At 31.1% G+C, this 6,851-nt stretch overlaps 1 pseudogene; it reads right to left on the bottom strand.

The window, feature by feature from the left end:
• Positions 1–4,873: 4,873 nt before the first annotated feature.
• LOC143610384 (protein ROH1D-like) lies at positions 4,874–6,413 on the bottom strand (annotated as a pseudogene).
• Between the last annotated feature and the right edge of the window lie 438 nt (positions 6,414–6,851).

Genomic DNA, 6,851 nt, shown 5'->3' with positions numbered 1-6,851 from the left:
TTTGAAGTAAAAGTATAATCGTACCCTAGAATTATCATATGATAACTTGAGTACCACGTTTCTTGCTTTAGATAAAACTACTGTAGATAAGTGTTTAAGAATTGTTTTTGAAATAAGTATTTTCAAAATATATTATTGACTTCCGGGTATGTTTCTTAAAACATTTTTACAAATGAATCACTTGCTAAACGCATTTAGAGTGGTGGTTCATTGGAAAAGATAAAGTCAGTTTATAACATCTGGGTTAAAAAAAAGCAAGGATTTAAGTTCAAGTCTTACAAAAAAACATGGATTTAAAAGAAATTCGCTGCTAAAAAACTTACTAAAAGCATTCTCATGTTAGAATCTTCATCTTTATTTTCTTTTTTTAAATATATATTTTCCTTAAATTTTGTATGTTTTAATTATCGAGGTCTCACTCTCTAACTCTATATTTTCTTTTGTAATTAATTTCTTTTTCTCATGCTTGACGTGCAATATTTAAATTTTGAAGACGTAAATAGTGAATTTCTATATATATAGACTTACTATTGCAAAATCTTTCTATTTTAGATATAAGAAAAGAAAAAACGTTGAAATCTCTATAATTTGTGGAGAAGTAAACGTAGACTCTAATGTGAGAGGTTTAATGTGTTCCTGAGTTTCACTTATGAAGAGGAAGAAAATGAACTAAGGGAAAGAAAAAGAAATGAGTTTAGTTTTTTTATGAAGAGAAAGGAAAGGAAATTGTATGCCCCCTACTTTTATTTAAGGCGCGTTCGTTTTACATAATGGAAGTGAAATTAAAATTTGCATAGGATTTTAAATTGAATTTTGAATCTAAACATTTCAATAGAATATAGGAATTGGAAGAAATTGAAATCCAATTCCATTCTTGATGTGTTTGTTTAACAAATTAATTGTAATTTATTACCACAAAAAAATTGAAATATTTTTTAACGAGGATAACGGCGGAAACATTTTAGTTTTTTTAAATTTTTTTGTTTTTTATTTATACTTTGCGTTATGATTTTTTTTTTCGAACTTTTGTAGAGGTTTTCTATCAAGTTTAAAAATCCCTAAACAATATTCAAAATAATAATAAAAAATTCATAACTTAAAATATAAATCAAATACAAAAAAAAATAAAAAAACTAAAATGTTTTATTTGTTGTCCTCATAAAAAAATCTCGAGAAAAGATTCATATGAATTTACTTGAATTCCTTCAAATTTTGGAAGGATTTGGAATTCCTTTATTTAAATGAATTTGAAGGAATGGAAATCCAATTCTAATTCTTTGAATCAAACACACCAAAATGTAATTAAGATTCCAATTCCTTTAAATTTTCACAAATTATATAAAACGAACGCGCCCTTAGAGAAGAAAAAACGGGAAAGTGGGAGGGGGGGGGGGTTAAAGAGTAATTAGGGGGAAAGAGAATGAAAAGAAAGAAAAAGGAAAGGATTATGGTTGTTCATAATTTAATTCGAATTCGAAACATTCAGAATTTGATTTAATTCGAATTCAATTATTAAGATTTGAGTTCGGTTTTAAGAAATTCGATTCGTATTCGATATAGTAATCAAATACGAATCGAGTACGAACTTATGATTTTTATTCGATTCAAATTCAAATTTTGTATGTATATAGTTTTTTAGTTTGGGCAAAATTTAAAAATATAAATATCTATTAGAAAATATATGTACCCAATAGCCCATACTATTTTCTTAATTTTGCCCGTATTCCTCAAAGGCCCAAACGCTTTATTTTTTTAAAAATCGCATTTTATATTACTCAACCGTAACTTATAATTTAGAATATTCTTAGCTCAAAATATTATTTCTTAATTTGCCCATATTCCCTAAACCATTTTTTTGTGTGTATACAAATTTGATTATGGTTTTGAAGTTTTTAATATGCATGTACATGAATCTAATCGAGTTTATTCGAATTCGAGTTTCAAATACGAATCGAATCGATTTTCGATTATGGCATATAAAACGAATACGAATTCGAATCAATTAATTCAACTTTTAATCGAATTGTCCGATTCGCTTAATTCAAAAATTCGTTATTCGATTCGATGAACACCCATAGAAAATATTCCTCCTTTCTTTAGTTTAATGAACCCGGGAACTCAAACCATTTAAATGTAATATCTAATATGTAGGGATGAGAATTTTTTTTCCCAAATACCCGTACTTGTACCCGTACGTACGTATTGGGTATAGGTTCGGGTACTAGTACAGATATTGTGGGTACTGGTACCCGTTTAGAATATGTAGGGGCTTTTATTAGGTTTCCAACACTCGTGACTTAACTTTCAAGCGAGATTTTCAAAACCTAAAATATATCAGTTGAATCAGTTCCTTCTCGATCTATATGTGTATATTCATATATTGTATTGTGTATTCATATATTTTTATTTCATGTATGTGTAATTGTATATATAATTAAATAACATGTATTAACTTTCTCTCTTGTTTTTCAATAGAAATTGAGGAAGAAATAAACAAAGAAAAGGAAAATGGAAAGATAACTAGCGAAGATTAAACGGATGTTGACTTTCTTTGCATAATTTAATTTTGTTTTAAACATTTATTTTTGGGAGACTTTGTATGTTTTGGAATTCATTACTTGATTATGAATAGATTTTATATTATGGTTTATTTCATTTTTAGTTTTAGTATTATGTTTTGATTGTGTTATTATGGTTTTGGTTGTGGTATTATAGATAATTGTTTGTCGGTACTGTACGGTATCGATGCCAAGTTTAGTAGAGATTTTTTTAAAAAAAGAACAAAGTGGTACCAATGTGAGTGCCATAGCCGAAAAACATGTACCCGTACCATAAACTTGAGATAACCAGATTTACTGGTTTTAAGTATAGGTACTTTTGGGTACCCCTTAATATGACACTGACTTTATCTTTCTGTATAAATTTACCCGAAAACCAAGTTGTATTCATAAGAATTTATATCTGATTTTGCGATGCAATTTTTTAATATAACTCGGTCATCAGTATAATTTAAACATAGAGAAAATTACAGAACTTTGTATTTAGATTTTAAAAAATAAATATTATGTTATTAGAGAAAGAATGCTAAATGACAATTAAAATGAAAACAAAAAAGAAAAAATGATATATTTTGTAAGATAATGTGACGGACTTTGAAAAAAATTTCGCAGGGTCAGAGCTGGGTTGTTGTCAAAAATTTGTAAGAATCGATCGGGATTTTAGCATATATTAAAAAAATTCACATGTTCGGCAGACACCTACACTATAAATGTAGGTCCGCCATAGTAAGACACTACGCTTGGTAGGTACAACTACCCATTTATGTAAAACATTTAAATAACTATCGAAGCCAAACATTTATTTTAAATGCATGTCTTTTTAAAATATTTCAAGTATAAAGTATTTAAAGACAAATGACTAAAAAGATAAAAACAGTCATGACATGCAGGACTGTGTTTTTTTAACCGTCCCAAATCTAAACCTGACCTGAAACCACCTAAACCTGAAATAAACAATACTTGAAAAACCTGAATATTTGGTTACCAGGCATTTTTTCTCAACATAAAATTCGAAAACATCCATCTTATATGACTATCAATTTTTTGAACAGAAAAATATAATAACCTAAAACCTCTTGGTTATAGATTCACTATCTTGTGACTTGATAATTATCCTTGAATATATGGATGAATAAAGTCAAAGTCAAAGTCAACTTTATATAAGATTGAATTCATAGGAAGCCTCTTTGAATTGGTCAAAACCGTTGAGTAGATAAGGATTCTGGTCAAAGTTTGAACACTTAAAGATGGGATATAGTTATTTATTCAAACAACCCAACCAATAAATTCCATACCAAATATCTGAAAATACAAAACCTATTTTAAAATCAACTGAATGTGTAATAAGTTTATAAAAAACATATAAATAACAAAATACCCTGTAAAATCTCACATACAACAAAATTGTTGGTAGCGTCCATTGATCTAAGAATGGTCGGATATCATGCTCTACCATAGGTGATAGAAAAACTACTTCGGATAAGACCTCGACTCTAAAAATAATATATGAACATAAAATAAAAAGTATATTTAGTAGCATAACGTGCAGGCATCTAACATGGAACTAAACATAAAAATTGATGTGTATGAAAAGTATAAAAATTTGTAGCCCGCCATAAAGGTCATTAGCCCCAATCTTACGTCTCCATCAAGTCTTATTTTCGACCATGTCCTAAGAGAGGTGAAACACTTCGAGATATTGCTTCCTCCGTATACATTGAGATGTGTGAGCGACTGGGCGTGGTTTATATTGAATAATATGTTCATATCCGCTACCGTCTTTCAGGGCACGACTGCTACATTGTGGAGCTTCAGTTTCTTTGCTCAAGCGTCTTTATTACACATCACCATTGTGACGGTTGCTTCAATGGTTTGACCATGGGTCAGTCGTAATCTTCGTGTTATTTGAATGCAATATGAATGCTTTATATTAAGATATGCAAAATTGTAACTAAAAACATGTTTGTAGGGTTGCCATCAAAATAAGAAACACATTATTAACATGTCACCATGTCTACACTTCAAGTGATAGCGATTTTATTTAACCTTAATTATTGATGTTTTTTTTATAGTGTACGCATTGTTGCATACACTAAACGTATTACACATAATATTTCAATGTATGCAGTAAATGACCACTTACTGCATACGCTACATGGTTCGAGTTGGATCCAATTTTTTTAGTCGATCTTCTGATTTGTAACAACGCTTGAATTTTTAAATCGGTTTTGATTAATTCTCGTTCACTCAACTTGGGATATGGTAATATGTTCAAAACAACAAGAACAAAATTTGAAGTCATCAGCTTTACAAACCATCAAACATTGCTGTTCACCGAAAAACACTCATCCTTCCTATAAATATAAAAACGCCAAAATGTGCCTAATATATGCTGGCTTTAAAGATTTACACCTCCAAGACTCAATCAAGATCATGCATTCTTGATTAAAATACAACAAAACTAAAAGAAAATCAACTATTTGCAACAAGAAAATAACACAAATGGATTGAAGACCTCAAACCATCGATCATTCCCTTCCGTTCACAATCGAATCAAGCCCTGCAGTTCGACTCTTCACAATCCTATGAAACACTTCCCTCACTTGCTTCTCCAACGGATCTAGCCCGTTCTTTAAACCTTCATAAACAAACCTCAACTCGTCTTCTAACCTCTTCTTCCTTATGATCATCTATCGGAAACTGAATTGACTCGGTCAACTCGCTCATAACCCGAGCCGATCTCTCAATCCCATAAATCTCCTTCAAAAGCCCACAACTATTCCTCCTTTCCTTACTCTTCGCCTCATCCAAAATCTTGTCGTGCAACGACAAAATCAGGCCTCCCCAAATGAAAGATTTAGGGATATTGAAATGAGACTGTAACCCGCGGTCTTGGCAGGGGATTGCAGCCACTAAAGCCCACATCACAAACAAGAAAACATAACTCATTGTGTAAACCGCCACCGCAAGCCCGTTAGTGGCAATGATTTCATTACCCTTGGGAGCAACAATGTTGTTCCCAATTGCTTGGAGTTGTTTCGAAGCCGACCACGACCTTGAAACACTCCAAGATAATGATCTAAAATGCTTCAAATTATGTTTTTGAGAATGCGCATCCTTTTGGTACCGCCCAAACGACCGATTTCTATGACCAAGATTCGTGCTTGACTCTTTCTCATCAAGCATCCCGATTGCCAAATCGATCAACGCCTTTTTCGCCCGTCGAATTTGACCTTCTCCAAGACTTTTATTATTATTATTACTACTATTATCCAAAGCACATAACACAATCTCTAACTGCTTTTGCCACTGTCTAATCTGCTCAATCCCATCTCTAATGGCATTACAAACATCCAAACCCTTAACACTTCTTTCATAATAATCAGAAAGCAGTTTATCCATTGGAGGCTTACTCACAACAGACTGGTGATTAAACAATATAGCTTTGAACTCCTCTTGACAACATACGAAAACATCTAGAAGCTTTGAAATCCAATCAACAGACAAGAGTTCATGCGAATCAGCCAATGATAACTCATGAAATCTTTCAGTTACCTGCCGTTGAAAAGCTTCAATATCGGCATATTGATTTACGGTTTCGTGATCAACAGAATGAACGGCTGGATCACGCTTCATACTCAGAATTGAACGCCCAAAATCGGTTCTCATCTTTATAACATCAATTACAAGAAACCCCACTAATTTGGATGGTAAAAATTGAAGCTTTTTTGAATATTATCAAATTTGGGGGTTTTGGAAATTGGAAACAATTTGGGGAAATTGATGAAACCCAGATGATAATTATGATTTTGAACAAAACCCAGAAAGGAAAAGTGGAATTGAGATGGAATTGTGAAACTGATGGATTGGATGGATGCTTGAAACCCTAAAGGGGGGTTTTATATGGTGGAATGAAATGGATTATGACCGCGTATTTTGTGGTGTATTGAAAGGGTAATGTTTTTTATTTTTTTTAATTGGAATTTTATTTTACAAATGGAAAAATGAGACCTTTTCTATATCTTTTGGGGTTTAACTTTTCTTTAAAATTGATTTTATTCCTTTGATATTTTAACATTTATATTTTTATAGTAAATAATAAAGCCCGTGGACATCTAGAGCATTGACCATTTTAGTTTTATTCTTTTTTAAAATCAATTTGCTAGAAAACATTTGAAAATACCATGTTTTGCACAAATACTAATATTTTAAGGGTGGTGGTTTCTTAATACATGTATACTTTGTGATTATACATTTATTGTATGTGAAATTAGATATAAACTAATATCAAAC

Source organism: Bidens hawaiensis, unplaced genomic scaffold (genome assembly GCF_021521415.1).
Source record: "Bidens hawaiensis isolate Kalapana, Puna unplaced genomic scaffold, B.hawaiensis_p1.1 tig00026063_1, whole genome shotgun sequence".
Classification (NCBI taxonomy): Eukaryota; Viridiplantae; Streptophyta; class Magnoliopsida; order Asterales; family Asteraceae; genus Bidens; species Bidens hawaiensis.
The sequence above is the reverse complement of the archived record's forward strand: the minus strand, read 5'-3'. Positions and strand labels throughout refer to the sequence as shown.